Consider the following 16,743-nt stretch of genomic DNA (forward strand, 5'->3'; position numbering starts at 1 on the left):
GTGATTAATATGCCTAGCAAAGTTCTCTTTGACGTGTGGTTTGGATGGGTGTGGGGTGGGAGGGTATAGGTCTCCATCAACTTTTAGCAGAAGGGAGGAGTGCTGTAATGCAAACAGTTCATGTAAACTCCCACTTAAGGCATCACTTCTATGTGAACAGAGGACTACAGTGTCGAGAGAAAAAGGCAAGAGAAGACCATCTCTTTAATAGAAGCCACTTCTTGAGACTTCACATCTTGGTAAGATATTTTTTCATACTTACTACAAAGAGCTTAGTGTCATGCTTTATACTATTAGTTTACTTTTGTTAACTCTCGTTTTATTCTGACCAAATACAATACATAAAACTACAGCTCCTTATAATGAAAAGAATATTCTAAAAGACAAAAACATTCCTCGACACTTTTCCTTCTGCCGCTGTAGATGTAGCTCCGTTTTCCTGCTCTAGAAACAGAAAAGACACAAGATGTTCGAGGTAGTTTGCTTGTGGGGCCCCCGAGATGTAGAGGGAGAAGAGAACAGAACTCCAGGCTTGTAATAGGAGGAACATGTGGTTTAAATCTTTTACAGAAGTAAAATGCACTCATTCATTTTGTCTGTTGACCATCGCAGTCCATTTGGATACTATTTCCAGTGCCAGAACTATTTCTGAGCACACGGAACTGCAAAAAGTTGGATCTGCTTTACAGAATGAAGAAATATTTTCCGTCTGTTAGATAAAAGGATAATTATGTAGAATTTGCTGCACATATCCACATATGGTTATGTTCAATGCTGATTTCTTAAAGGGATATCACAATCTTAGAAAGTCATCACAATATCACTAGGGCATAGCACAGCTTCATTATTAGTGGCCTATGCTTCATGCAGAGTGGGTGAATGTAAAAACCACAGTACAGTGGACAAATATAACCCTTCGTTCAGAGGATCACTGGGGTTTCCTATAACAGACCTCTAACAATCAGACAGTAATGGCATTTTCCAGTGTTATGCTGTTAATTTTTATAGTTGCAAAACCATAACTTTAACCTTTAACTGTAGACATACTAATGTTGAATGATATTAATTATTTTATTATTGGCTTCCATGGAATTTATGATTTGGGGCATTCGGATAGGCCTGGATTACTGGTTGGGCAGATCAGTTGCATTAATTTCTATTGACATTCATGGAGGAGACGTTAGCTACCCTTTAAGACATTTGCCCAAACTCTTGGGCAAAGGTGTCAGGAGCCAGCCGGTTCCCCGCACCTCCTGAGCATGCGGCCGGCCCCCTGACAACGACGTCCCTGGCAACCGACCTGGCCGGTTGCTAGGGGCGCTGCGCAGCTTCTTATTGAGTAGCCGTGGCCTGGGCTTCACCAACTAAGGCCGAACGGCATCAGGTGTTCTAGTGTTCAAACATTAACAGGCGGCCGGCACCGCCAGTTAGCTGTTAGGTGTGTACTGGGGCTGGAGGTTGGGACTCAAGGCCCCATAAGTATCCTTCCCTGTCCACCATGCCTTGCCTGCGATAGAGCCTAATTTACTATCGTGTCTTGACCTAGCATTCCTTCCCGCATTTGTGTACCTGGTAGTCTGCCTTCTGGCTTTTGGACTTTGACTATTTCTCTGGATTACGTTTTGTACTGCATTGCCCTCTTGTTGCTGACTTGGACCTTTGACCATTCTGTATTGGGTTGCGTTTGTCCTGACAAAAGGACTTTACATTTGCACTTGTGGACACAGAAGCTTGTTGGCTGCCAAACACAATCAGTGGCATAAAATATTTTTCCAGAATTGAACTAGAACGGTTTTGTGTTGGCTTCACACAGACCTCAGGGTAGTGTTGCTTCCACACTTCCCTCAAGAATGTTACCCAGCTAATAGAGATGAGCGGACCTTGAGCATGCTCGAGTCCATCCGAAACCGATCGTTCGACATTTTTATTAGCGGTGGCTGCTGAAGTTGGATAAAGCTCTAAGGTTGTCTGGAAAACATGGATACAGCCAAAGACTATATCCATGTTTTCCACATAGCCTTAGGGCTTTATCCAACTTCAGCAGCCCCTGCTAATCAAATTTTTCTGGCTCTTAACCAGGGTAGAGGATTTCTGTTGTACCTGGCCAAATTCCTGAAAGCCTTTATTTAACTTACCCCTCCAATAGCTTTCATTTGTTCAGACTATCCAGGTCACACTTCAGGTCTCAGGGCAGCAAATCTCCCACTATACGCAGGACCCAAATAGCTTCTCAGACTGATATCTATGATATCTAACACAGCCCCTCTCAGTCCTAACTCCAGGATTAAGGCCTTCCTCAGCCTATGCTTTTTAGGCCCCCTGTAGGCTGAGGTCTTTTACAAGTCCACAGCATCTCTGCCCCCCCCCCCCCAAGTAATCCCCTTTATCGATGCCCCTTGTACAGATTAAGAAAAAAAACAAAACTCACCTAACAACTCTCTCCCCCGTTGTCTGTCTTTTCTTCCTCTTTCTGTGCTGATGCTCTGCTCCCTGGGAGGGGGGGGGGAGGGTCCCGGGGATTGCCAGCCGGTGCAGGCATCAGGTAGCTCAGTGTGCACCAAGGCCAGTACTTCTGGTACAGGGAGCGTCTCTAACACACGCTTCCTGCACCGGAAGTTTTGGCCCCTGGCGCATACGGAGCTTCTTGATGTGTGCGCAGGCTGGATGCAGGACAACCCCCCAGGGAGCGCAGTATCAGCTGGGGACCAGATTGCCTTGTGACCGCAAGCAAGACACTGTGCTGCAAGGGGGGGCCCACAGCAGCACTGTATAACTTTCGGGGGGCCCAGCCGCCCGACAGTCAGTGTGCGGCATTAGCGTGGGGACTGGGGCCTACCGGAAGATCCTCCAGTACTCCGCTGGCCCAGTCTGACACTGCACAGACTCCTCCCAGTGTACAGACCACTCTGATATCCAGCTCTCTGATAAACCACTGATGGACAAACCCATGCCTTTTGGTGCCAAATCACTCTTCTCTGCCCCTCCTATTAGCATTCTGCTGGAGCATCACAATTCACACACCCATGTCAGCAGATGGCAAATTCTCTAGTGTCTCCAGGAGTCTCTGCAACTACCCATTTTTGGAATTACCCCAATAGCACACATTTTTTTTAATAATTAAATCCCGAGGCTCAAAAGCAGCCAATGATAACAAAATTTAATTTCGGAGTCAATAAACAAAGTGACCACCACTTTAAGAGTACTACTCTGCTTAGTTTGGTGTAGCAGCACTCATTTTTATTTACACCTCTGTCTACTAGAGGTGACCTGTAGCAACGTTTCTCAGTCTTATTTCATGGCTGGTTCCAGGCCATAGGGCAGTTGTGATGTGATTTGTGGGCTTATACACAGTCAATATGCACAGCCGCTGACCTTCTTGCAGCAGTCCCTGAGCCTCTGTTACATGCTCATGTGCAGGGCTTCCAGTAGGAGAACCTCCCTTTCTTTCGCCCCACCTCTCACAGTGTTAGCTCCACTGTTTTTCTTGTTGCTTAGACAGCACCAACATATTTAGTGGTACTATACAAAGGTTATAACAATTACATTGGTTCCTAATTTTCTTATCGCATACACATAGGCAGCCAGCTAACCTATCAGTATATTTTAGAGTGTGGGAGTAAACCAGAGAATCTGAAGGAAACCTGTACAAACACATTAAGAACACACAGAGTGCAAACTGGCCATATTGTGGTTACAGCTGTCTTTTTCCAGTGCATGGTAGAATGGTGTAAGTAACTTTCAACTTTTTGTGAAATTCTTTTTGTGAATTTTTTTTAGCTCTGTGTACTTTAAGAGAACAGATTAATAAGGAAACCTGTAGTATGTGAAAAGCAGAAAAATACAGTAAGTCAAGAACCAAGAAATAATCAAATATCATTGGCAAGATGGATGTAAATTTAAAGATGCAACGTGCTGTCCATTGTCAATTGGCCTGATAGGGATAAATACTGTATGGTCGTCTAGATGGACAAGTTATAGGCTCGGTTGGGGAACCTAGAGAGGTAAATATCTTGCAGAAACTTAGTAATGCAAGGCAGGGCAAGGCCTTCCTCTGAGTCTAATGATCTCCAGACAATCTGTGTAGGATTTGATATTTCCTGCTCAGTCCTTCCAGTGATTGGAGTATGATTGTACATACTGATCCTGTTACTAATTAGGTTGAGGACAAAAATCTATAGGTAATTGAGTCAGTATTGGCAAAAAGATTTGCATGTGAGAACGCTTTGGCCAGCAGCATTGATTCATTTGCTTCCGCTAGTCCTCTAGTGTCCAAGCGACTTCACTGCAGGAAGGTCAGATGTCACTACACTTCCAACGTGTTTTGGAAATGCTGGGTAACTTCCTCAGGGATTATCTGCCAAATCGGGAAGATATCGTTCCATGTAATAAAGACAACGATCAGCCGAGGAGCAAGCTATCATACCCATATGGGCTTGTTGTTGTCTTTTAACAAGTTTTAAAATGTAATAGGTAATGCACGGCTGATTAAAGGGATCACAGGCATCAGTATATGGAAAAGAATAAAGAAGCTATACTTACCTCTCCAGGCTACCCAGAGGTCCTCCTGCCATGTCTCTGTGTCCCCTGCTGACCGCAGTCACTGCCATCACTTCCGAACCCGTCTGTCTCTGCAGTGACAGCCCACTCAGCCAATCACTAACCAAGACAGTGATTGGTGCTGTCACGGCAGAGACAGATTTGGAAGTGTTGTCGGCAGCTGCGATCAGCTGAGAATCCCAGAGACGTGACAGGATTACACTGGGGGAGTGTGGAGAGGTAAGTATAGCTTCTTTATTTTTTTTATACTGACACTGAGTACCCCTTTTAAAGCATGGGCTACATGGACATTGCTGCCCTGGCCGCATGATCATCAAGACATCTAATAGGCTCTCTAAGCGAGCCCCATCTAGCAAATCAGCGCTTGCTTAGCCCTCTCATCGGGCCATGTAATACAGCCATTAGAATTGTTTCCCCAACAATATGCTGATCACATGATGTCCTACTATGGGAATACCCAGTACACAACTGTAATCTGTACAGTAATTGTAATAAGTGTTCAGAACCACCACAGGGGAAATAAAGCAGTGCACAACCTCTAACCAACATATAACGGTTGTATATATGTCCTCCAGAGTGAAAGACTCTCTTAGTAGCTACTCACTGCTTTGGCTTATAGTAAGATCCTGAATAGGAGTCTTTTTCCCTTTATTAACTTGGAATTTCCAGTATTTGAAAATGCCTATAAAATCTATGGCATGCAAGGGAGTACATCAGCTGAAGGGGCAACATAAGGCAGATTTGTTACAGACATTTCTGCGACCCTCCCAGTCATCTAGGTACTTGCTGCCGAATCAATTCGATTTAGACAATCGGAATTAATTTTTATTTACAGAAAATCTGCCAAGTGTGAATATACCCTGACATATGTCGTGCTTCATTGTGGATGAACTGACTGGCTGCTGATGCTCTCTCTTTCTCACTCGCAGCTATAACTATGGACAAGAATAACTTATTAACCTGTTGTTGGCTTTACAGAAATACATTGCTTTCCATTTACAGAGACGTATTGATCTGTTTAGCTTGCTTCTATTTTCCATAGTTATTTTTGTGTTTTTCAGTCCCGTTTACTTAGTTTGCCTATGGAGACAGTCACACTTTATCAGGTTTTTTATAGCTTGTGCTGTCTCCATAGGCAACAAACAAATACAACACGGTCTGAAGTTGCTGTAAACCACAGGAGGACGTCTGTGTGATAAGAAGCTGCCTTATGGTAAAACGTGTGTCATGTGTAAGTAAGTGGAGCGGATTACTCATACTGTGGAAATCCCTTTTACAATGATGAAAGTATTTTTTCTTCCTACGTCCAGAATGACTGGAGGTTGATAGAAGCAGATGAAAGTTTCTTTCTCTTTTCTTTGAACTTTCATTTGCAAGAATTCATCCAGGTTCCAATGTATACATGTGGTTATTAGGTAATAGGGTCTAATGTAGTGAGATGCAGACATTTTCATAGGTTGATAGAGAGCACTCCGGGACAAGGGCAAGCTAGGAACTACAGCCTTCTGCCATGGTTTCCTTTTTGTAGCCTCTATTTCTAGCTGGGTGTTGCCTCTGTACTTCTGATGTGGCTACTTTTGCTTAACTGTATTCGATGAAAATGTACTTCTAGGCTAATACCTAAAGACTAATTTACATGTGATAAATATAGGATATCAATTACCCCCTCCTGTACCTGCCACATTAACATATGGCCTATCAGTTCTAAGTACCTGGATGTAATAGGAGGTAGATCCCCTATGCATTATTAGGATTGGAGCTTTACAAGGACAGTCTTGTATGATGGGGACTATAATACATATCTGTCTTTCGCCCCATTTGTAAGAAGCCATATTGTTATGGAGACTTGACTTTGCTGAGCCAGCATACAGTATGTACACTATGCACAGTACTGTAACTCTACCTTAGAAGTAACTGTATGCATAAAACTGTAAGGTGCAGTTTTTGGGTGCAATTTTACAATTCAGCTCCATTCACTTAAATGCAACTGATCTTCAAAATTCACTATCAAACTGAGGACAGGAGAGGTGCTGTTTCTGGAAGAAAGCTTTAATTTTTTTTCTAAGCTTGGACAACCCCTTAACCCCTTAACGACAAAGGGCGTAAATTTACGCCCTATTGACGGTAAGGGGGTTCAGAACAGGGCCGTGCGGCGACCCCACTCTGAACCACCGCGATCCCGGGTGCCGCATGTAGCCCGGGACCGCGGCTATTAGCGGGCATGGTCCGATTGCCGTGCCTGCTAATAAGGTAATCAGATGCAGCTGTCAAAGCTGACAGCTGCATCCGATTACTGAATGCAGCCGTTCCCTGGTGTCTAGTGGCGGAGATCGCCCCCCGGGACGTTGTCCCAGAGGAGTGATCTCCGTGACTGATGCCGGCCAGGGTCTCCGCCAAAATGGCTCTGATCCCGGCTCGGCACTCGGATGCTTTCGACTGCAGCAGCCGAAAGCAAACGAGTACCGATCTCATTGATCTATGCTGCATATCTATGCAGCATAGATCTGTATGAGAGATCAGTGTACTTATACTAGAAGTCCCCCAGGGCGGCTTCTAGTATAAGTGTAAAAAAATAAAATAAAGTGTTGTTGTCAATAAAAAGCACCCTCCCCTAATAAAAGTTTGAATCACCCCCCTTTTCCCAGGTTATAAATAAAAGTAAATAAATAAATAAACATGTTTGGTATCGCTGCGTGCGTAACCGCCCGAACTATTAATTAATCACATTCCTGAACTCGCACGGTAAACGGTGTAAGCGCAAAAAAATCCCAAAGTGCAAAATTGCGCATTTTTGGTTGCATCAAATCCAGAAATATTGTAACAAAAAGCGATCAAAAAGTCGCATATGCGCAATCAAGGTACCGATAGAAAGAACACATCATGGCGCAAAAAATGACACCCCACACAGTCCCATAGACCAAAGGATAAAAGCGTTATAAGCCTGGGAATAGAGCGATTTTAAGGAACATATATTTTTGTTAACAATGGTTTAAATTTTTCAGATAAATCAGATAAAATAAAAGTTATACATGTTATATATTGTTTTAATCGTAACGACTAGAGGAACATATATAACAAGTCAGTTTTACCCCAGGGCAAATGATGGAAAAACATATACCCCCCCCAAATAAACAAAATGCGTTTTTCAATTTCAACACATATTTATTTTATTTCTGGTTTTCTAGTGTACTTTATGAAAAAATTCAGCCTGTCACTGCAAAGTACAACTAGTGGCACAAAAAATAAGGGCTCATGTGGGTCTCTAGGTGGAAAAATTTAAGTGCTATGGCCTTTTAAGCACAAGGAGGAAAAAACGAAAACGCAAAAATCGAAATTGGCTCTGTCCTTAAGGGGTTAAATATCTGTGATCAATGCAATACACACTATAGCAAAAAAAAAAAAAAAAAAAAAAACACATGGCAAAAGCATAAACTGATATGATAGAGACACTGGTATGATAGAGACACAGACACACCTGTACTACTGTCACTGTACCTGAATAAACAATGAAGGTGTAAGAACCGTTGCCCTTTCACTCTGTTGCACAGCAATGGCTCCAATTTCCATCAATTAAATTATTGGAAAATCCCTTTTAATGCTTTTACATGTCATTACTGGCTGCTTGTCTTCACTAGAGAATAACCTGGCTGTACATATCCACCCCTGCATCCTATTGCAAAACCACAGTCTAATTTTTGCAATGCATTGTAAAATTTGGTGTTCATGTGAACTTTCAGTGTAATGAAATCACATCCTTTAAGCGAATGTGGCTCCATTAGAATCATTGGCACCGCATGACAGAGGAGCAGGGGTTTCCTCCCACTGGCGGCAGGCTGGCCCACCTCCAGTGCAGTGATGGTGCCCGGGAATAGAACGGCGCCGTACGCGGGAGGCGGGCCCTGCGCCGTTCTATCCATGTGTAAAACTTAAAGCGATTGTACTGGTACATTCGCTTTAATGCACCAAATCTTATATATGTCGGTGCAAATGATAAAACAGATCACCACAGTGTCCAAAAAGGAGGGCCAAATTGTAATGTATTTATCAACAATTCTGTGTATTTGCTTTCTATGAATGGCATGTACTTACTAGTGGTTAGTCATTAAGGAGTATTTACATGTTGCTATTATTGGTATTAATAGGTAAGTATTTAAAAAAATTAGGCCCAGATTTATCAAAGGGTGTAAAAGTTAGACTGGTGCAAACTGCCCACAGCAACCAATCACAGCTCGGCTTTCAGCTCTGATAAAATAAAAGAGGAGCTGTGATTGGTTGCTCTGGGCAGTTTGCACCAGTCTAACTTTTACAACCTTTGATAAATCTCCCCCTTAGTGTTTCTATAATTTTGTAGCCTTTTTATTGCTATTCTACTCTGTGCCATTCTCGAAATTAGGGGATTTTACTCTTTGGTTGTCTACCTGCACTTTATTAACAGTCCTCCAGCTGGTGGTGCAGTGAACCTAATTTATGATCCTTAAGCCTTATATCCATACCCCCTGAGACAGAATAAAAGCCCCACCACCACCACAACCTCAGATTCATATCCTTAGCATAGCATTCACATCTCTCTTTGAAATCACCATCTGTCAATTCAGGGAAAAATAGCAAATACACTGGTACCTTGGTTTAAGAGTAACTTGGTTTAAGAGCGTTTTGGTTTAAGAGCTCACAGTTTTTCAAAATTGTGGCTTGGTTTAAGAGCATTGCTTTGGTTTAAGAGCTCCCTGTACTGGGTGGGAGCGGGAGTGGAGGAGGGTCATGGTCTGCATAGTGGGGTCTACAGCCCTGTATTCTGACCCAGGAAGTTTCCCTCACCTTCCAAATCATAGCAGATCCACTTCAGGCTGGGGCTTACATCAGGGGACAGGACTGTGGAGGTAATCTCCTCATAGCTGTAACCCCTCTCTCCCCGGACAGAGAATGCTGCATGTATGTGCCCACATCTCTCCTGCTCATTCCTTCATACTCCCTGCAGTCTCTGTCAGTCCTTGTGTTTCCCATCCTCTCCATTACTGTACAGTAACTTATAATATCACATATTCTGCTGTTTCTGAATGTTTGTTTCAATTGTTTTACATGTTATTCAGAATAATAAATCATTATTTATGGGGTGTGGAACCAATTGTCTGTATTTCTATGATTTCTTATGGGAAAATATGCTTTGGTTTAAGAGTGGATTTGGATTGCAAACACGGTCCTGGAACGAATTATGCTCGTAATCCAAGGCACCACTGTAGTAATAAAATACCTAAAAGGTAAATAAAGGCTTGGACAGTAAAAGGTGATATATATATATTTTTTTATTTTAACCACAGGTCATCCTTATAAAAGGAGAATGTGACCTAGTGGTACTGCACATACCAGTAATATATCCATGCTATTACTAAATCGTGTAAATGAAGTAGAAAAAGTATGGGAGTCCCACAGTATCAGGCTGTCCATAGAGACTATACAATCTCAAAGTAAAGTAAATTAATTTTTTTTAAAGTGGCGCATATACGAAGCATTTTGGGAATGAATTCCCTTCCTCTGTGCGCATTTCTTTCTCTACATATCTGAATGGTGTCACTTACTGCTATGCATTGTACCACATGCTCTTTACATTTAGCTGTTTATACCATGAATGGTACCTGGCACACATTCATTTATTGAGAAAGGCGAGAGCTGTACTGTTGGTGCCAGCTGGCATAACATAGGTATTTACCAGGATCTGGGCTTTACAGCAATAGTTTTCATTTATAGGAACTAAAGGGGGATTTTGTCATTGTTTTACCTGATCAGGCTCGATAGTTTGTACTAAATGTTTCAGAAGGATAAGGGATGGAGCAGTAAATGATGATACAAAGGCTCAGATTTCCTTTTCAATTTGGGAATCAGAGTTTGAAGAAACAATCCCTAAGCTTGGATAAATGTATAATAGCTCTGAATGATGTCTGAACTAATACAGCACCCATGGACTTGGACTTCTATGGGGCCTCACTGTGCTTCAGATTTTCTATGGTCTTACGGTTATACTTACATAAAAATGCAAAATAAAACCCTAGACAGAACTTAAACAGGGTGTGCACTTATTGCAGAAAGATAACATTGTAGCATGGGCTGGAAAATCAGGCTACAAATTGAATCTTCAGTGCATGAAGCACATGGTATGGGAAGGGTCCGTCACTGCGGTCAGATGACTCACATCTGGTTTTCATTTTAGCTGAACACAAGGACATTTTTGTTATAAGTCACAGGAAGTTAGATGGTAAAATAATGTTTTCCAATTCTTTTTCGACACGTGTGTAGGTTCATGTACTTTCATTCATCTGAGCCTTCAAATTACCAAAATTCTGCTGGTGCCTTTTTGCTGCTGGGTGGCCTTTGACCATAGAGCAGAATTCTTGGCTGCCTCTTAGGATACCCTGTTGACCTTGTACACATTCCTGTGAGTATAAAGAGAGAGGGGGGCACTGGATATAGCATCAACAACTGCACACTTATAGCCCCATATGTGTTTGGGGGAGGGGGAGCCTGAAAAGTAGAATGGTGTTACTAGAAAATGTTTATTTCCATTTGTCTCCATCAGTTTTATTTAGGAATTGTTTCAACGACTAGGTTTCAAATGTCTTAGCTGAAAATTTCAGTATAGGAAAGGTTAGGGAGGTATAAAACAGCTGAAAATGGCATACAGATTGAGGAAAAATCACAACTGCGACTGATTTTACGTAGACAATTTGCGACTGTATTTCAGGATTTGTCACTTTTTATCCAGTGATACATCTTTTTACTACTCTGTTATTTAAATTGACCCTTATCCTGCTAAGATGGCCACTTAGCCTATTGTCTTTGCTTATTTTAATAGATTTAATTGAAATACAGCTAACATTTTGGTATTTTACAAAATAAAATTATGCCTAAACAGATCACAAAAACAGCAGCTTTTTGTAACTAACAAACTTAAGTAATAAGTTATTTTTATAGCCGTTATAAACTACAGCAGTCTCTATACAACGTGTGCACGGTCAGACTTCATAGACTTCATGGGTGATTCTAGTTCAGGGGTGGGGAACCTTTTCCATGTCGAGGGCCGGTCGGGCATTAATAAAATCATTCGAGGGCCACATACCGTCTGCGGCAGTTAGTAGCGTGGGTTTGCAGCACCCAGGGCAAGGCAAAGTATTGTTCCCCTAGTTCCCCTGCTATTGTAGTTAACCCCCCCCAGTGATGCCCCTTGTAGTCTAGTTAACCCCCAAGTCATGTCCCTGGTAGCCTAGTTAACCCCCATCAGTCATGTCCCAGGTGGCCTAGTTAACCCCCATCAGGCATGTCCCTGGTGGCCTAATTAACCCCCATCAGGCATGTCCCTGGTGGCCTAATTAACCCCCATCAGGCATGTCCCTGGTAGCCTAGTTAACCCCCATCAGTCATGTCCCAGGTGGCCTAATTAACCCCCATCAGGCATGTCCCTGGTAGCCTAGTTAACCCCCATCAGTCATGTCCCAGGTGGCCTAGTTAACCCCCATCAGTCATGTCCCAGGTGGCCTAGTTAACCCCCATCAGGCATGTCCCTGGTGGCCTAGTTAACCCCCATCAGGCATGTCCCTGGTTGCCTAGTTAACCCCCATCAGGCATGTCCCTGGTGGCCTAGTTAACCCCCATCAGGCATGTCCCTGGTGGCCTAGTTAACCCCCATCAGGCATGTCCCTGGTGGCCTAGTTAACCCCCATCAGGCATGTCCCTGGTGGCCTAGTTAACCCCCATCAGGCATGTCCCTGGTGGCCTAGTTAACCCCCAAATAAAAAAAATAAACATCCCACTCACCTTACCTCCGTTCCCATGCTGCCCATGTCCTCTTCTGTCCCAGGTCCTCTGTGCCAGTCTTTCTCCTGCAGACGGCGCGCGATGAAATGACGTCATCGCGCGCGGCCTGCAGGAGACTGAAGACACGCGCCGCTCTGCTGGGGAAGAAGCCGGCATAGACAGCATCCTCCTGTGTCCGGCAGCTGTCACAGACACCGGAGGATGCTGTGTGCACCGGCTCCTTCCTCCTCCAGAGCGGCGCGCATCACAGGGGAGCTGCGGGCTGCGGGCCGCATCGGGAGGTCTCAGGGGCCGGATGCGGCCCGCAGGCCGGAGGTTCCCCACCCCTGTTCTAGTTTCTCTGCTGCCTGAGATGTAAAATGAAATAGCCCCCCTCCAAAGTCAACCACATATTACCACCACATAGTGATTAAATATTATCATCAATGTTACCACAACATAAGGGAAAAATAATACCGCCACGTCCTGACCGCATTACCACTGCTTAATGATTGAAAAATACCATCATTACCCCCACATAGTGACAGTGTAGTAGTCAAAGTGTAGTTACATCCAGTGACTCACACAGTGCATCTTCTTTCATTGTCGTTTACTTTCCCTTTTCTTCTTCATTCTGTCCCAGCCATTATGAAGATTTCTTTCAGCCATGACTTATCTCACAGCATCTACAAGACAAACATTGTAGGTTCCACAATTTTTCATTACTCTCCTCAACCCTATACAATGCCCCATCCATAGTGCCCAAAACATGAATAGTTCCCCATATTTAAGACCCACACAGTATTTAGTCCTGTCTGTTTTCCCACGCTGTAAATAATGCTCTTTTTACCCTGACACTTAATACGATCCTTCACCTCCATACTATTATAATCCCCCCTCATGTGCTCCCCAAATAGCAATAATGCCCCCTCCTGTGCCCCCACGTAGCCACCACCTCCATACTATTATAATCCCCTCATGTGCTCCCCAAATAGCAATAATTCCCCCTTTCTGTGCCCCTAAGAAGCAATAATCCCCCTCCTGTGCCCAAAATTAGCATTAATCCTCCCTCCTGTGCCCCCAAGTAGTGATAATCCACCTCCTTTGCTCTCAAGTAGTAATAAGCCACCCCCTGTGCTCCCAAGTACTGATTTTTCCACCTCTTAAATGAAAAAGAACTACTCACCTTTCCAGCTGCCCCCATGCTCCTGTGCCCTGCGGGATGCTGCCTGGTGCAGGCTGCCTGCAGATCTCATGGGGGAGCCTCTGCAAGAAAGACATCCCCAGCTGCTCTGGATCCCTTTTAGATTAAAGGCCTAATGCAGCATGCAATCTAAAAGGTAGAGATACAGAGAGAGTTGATCTAAAAGCAAAATAATAGCCAGCACTCCACTTGCACTAGTTCATACTGTGCAGATTGCATGCTGCCATGGCTCTCACCCTTTCACCTCCCCCACTCCAGTGCTGGTGCCACTATCCCACAGCTCCGGTCCCCCAGGCCCGGACACTTCTGAGTCTAAGTGGGCACCTGAGATATAAAGTGTTAGGCTTGCTCATCCAGTCAGTGGCCAAAGAAGGACCGCACTATGGCCACTGACTGGCTGAGCGGGCTGGCACATCACTTCCCAGGTACCCATTCAGACCCAGAAGCGGTCGGGACAGCAGGACCGCGGGATACCGGCACCAGTACTGGAGCGGGGGAGGTGAGAGTGTGTTACTTCTTTCATCCTCCCCCTCCCTAGCACTGTGCTAAAAATCAGCTCAGCCTTTAAGCCTTCACATCTGCACAGTCATTTCCATTGTTCTACTTTGTCATAGGGGCAGAACAACAAAAATACATCTGTTACCTGAAAGATAGCAATAGTGCCCAATAGTCTCCAAAAAGGAGGTTTACCCAACTGGGACCCTTACGGCATATACACAGTAGATGCTATTAGTGTCCTTTAGATGCAGGTCCCACTTCTGGGAACTGCCCATCGCTCCAGACTAGAAGCTCCCTGGGCCCCTTGGGCCTGTCCACGGACACCAGTAAGGGGTCTGGAAACCGAAAACACCTAAAGCTTCAGTTTCTCCCATTGAATGCAAACAGTGAAGCCCACGAGCTAAGCTATTTATGCAACTATGGGATTTATGGAAACAGCATAGCTCACAGGGCTACACTGCTTGTGTAAGTAACATTAAAGTCAATAGGACTTGGGCATATTACCTAACTCACTGGCTTCAGCTGTGTTTGGCTTTCTGACCAAGTTTAGAGTTTATATGTTTTAATTTTTGGACTGCTATTACATGTAAATAGGCACAGATATTGACAGCTAATGACGGCTATAAATAAAGGGGCAATACAGATATATCTGGGTTGTAGAAAAGGGGCCTAAGAGCTGCCGAGAGGGATCTGACAGGTCATGATATAATCAAGTAGTTTACAGGAATGCAGCCACCCAGAGACTGAGATCCTGATTACACATTAGAGCATGTCATTTATTGGTTGTCTGACTGGTGACTGGTTGTCCGACTGGCTTCTTTACACTTACTCAATGGATATTTACAGCAACAGCAAAATTTCCAGGCTCCTCAGCTAAGATGACTGCTGGTACTGTATGTCATCTATGGCAGAGTGAGGGGAAGGGCGTCAAATTGAGGAGGAGGCTCTAAGTCAGGGGTACTCAACAACTTTAGTGAGGGTCCACTTACCGGGGTCTATTGTCAGGTGAAGGTCCGAGCTGAACATCAGTAGTTAACGTGTTTTGTTAACTTTTCACAAAGGTTGTTGAACTATTTACATATAGAATTGATGCTTATTAGTTGGAAAACTGGCATTTTTTCTCCCTCACAAGCCCTTTGAAATTAGATACAAAGGGGATGACTGCCCCAGTAGTATATAGCCCTCATGCACTCTCCCCCAATAGTATATAGCCACCCTGTTGCTCCCCCAGTAGTATATAGCCCCCTGTGCGCTTTCCCCCAGTAGAACTTTTCACAAACGTTCAACTATTTACATACAGAATAAATGCTTATTAGCGGGAAAACTGGCGTTTTTTTCTCTCTCAACAGCGATTTGATATTGGGTACAAAGGAGGTGACTGCCCTAGTAGTATATAGCCCCCCCTGTTGCTCCCCCAGTAGTATATAGCCCCCCTGCGCGCTCTCCCCCAGTAGTATATAGCCCCCCTGTGAGCTCTCCCCCAGTAGTATATATCCCCCCTGTGCGCTCTCCCGCAGTAGTATATAGCCCCCTATGCACTCTCCCCGAGTAGTATATAGCCCCCTGTGAACTCCCCCCAGTAGTTTATAGCCCCCCTGTGCACTCTCCCCCTGTAGTATATAGCCCCCTTGTGCGCTCTCCCCTGTAGTATATAGCCCCCTGTGAGATCCCCCCCAGTAGTTTATAGCCCCCCTGTGCACTCTCCCCCTGTAGTATATAGCCCCCCCCTGTGCGCTCTCCCCTGTAGTATATAGCCCCCTGTGAGCTCCCCCAGTAGTATATAGCCCCCCTGTGCACTCTCCCCCTGTAGTATATAGCCCCCCTGTGCACTCTCCCCAGTAGTATATAGCCCCCTGTGAGCTCCCCCAGTAGTATATAGCCCCCCTGTGCACTTTCCCCCTGTAGTATATAGCCCCCGTGCGCTCTCCCCTGTAATAAATAGCCCCCTGTGACTCCACCCAGTAGTATATAGTCCCCCGTGAGCTCTCCCCCAGTAGTATATATCCCCCTGTGCGCTCTCCCCAGTAGTATATAGCCCGCTGTGCGCTCTCCCCCAGTAGTATATAGCCCCCTGTGAGCTCTCCCCCAGTAGTATATAGCCCCCCTTTGCGCTCCCCCCAGTAGTATATAGCCCCCTGTGAGCTCTCCCCAGTAGTATATATCCCCCTGTGCGCTCTCCCCTGTAGTATATAGCCCCCCTGTGCACTCTCCTCCAGTAGTATATAGCTCCCTGTGAGCTCTCCCCAGTAGTATATAGCCCCCCTGTGCGCTCCCCCCAGTAGTATATAGCCCCCCCAGTAGTATATAGCCCCCCCTGTGGGCTCCCCCCAGTAGTATATAGCCCTTCCCAGTAATATATAGCCCCCCTGTGTGCTCTTCCCCTGTAGTATATAGCCCCCTGTGAGCTCCCCCCAGTAGTATATAGCCCCCCTGTGCGCTCTCCCCTTATAGATGGCCCCAAGACAAAAAAAAAAAAAAAAATACAACTCACCTAGCACCTCGTTCCCCACTGTTCCTGTCTTCTTCTTTTCCCCTGTTGGCTCGGCCCCCGGCTGATACGCGCTCTCTGGGGACGTCCCGGGGATTCCCCAGCAGCACCAGTGACCTCAGTGTACGCCGCTGGCCTTTTATTCCGGGAAGTTCAGGACGGCAGCGTACACTGAGGTCACTGATGCGCACTCTGCTGGGGAATCCCCGGGAAG

At 44.9% G+C, this 16,743-nt stretch overlaps 1 protein-coding gene across 1 annotated transcript in view; it reads left to right on the forward strand.

Moving 5' to 3' along the window:
* Positions 1-99: 99 nt before the first annotated feature.
* The window catches only part of EMP3 (epithelial membrane protein 3 (MAM blood group)), a 46,781-nt gene continuing 30,137 nt past the window's right edge, over positions 100-16,743 (forward strand). Inside the window, exon 1 of the mRNA XM_069946461.1 lies at positions 100-239. The gene's annotated coding sequence lies outside the window, so the exon portion shown is untranslated. The remainder of the gene's footprint in view (positions 240-16,743) is intronic.

This window comes from Dendropsophus ebraccatus, chromosome 12, assembly GCF_027789765.1.
Source record: "Dendropsophus ebraccatus isolate aDenEbr1 chromosome 12, aDenEbr1.pat, whole genome shotgun sequence".
Classification (NCBI taxonomy): Eukaryota; Metazoa; Chordata; class Amphibia; order Anura; family Hylidae; genus Dendropsophus; species Dendropsophus ebraccatus.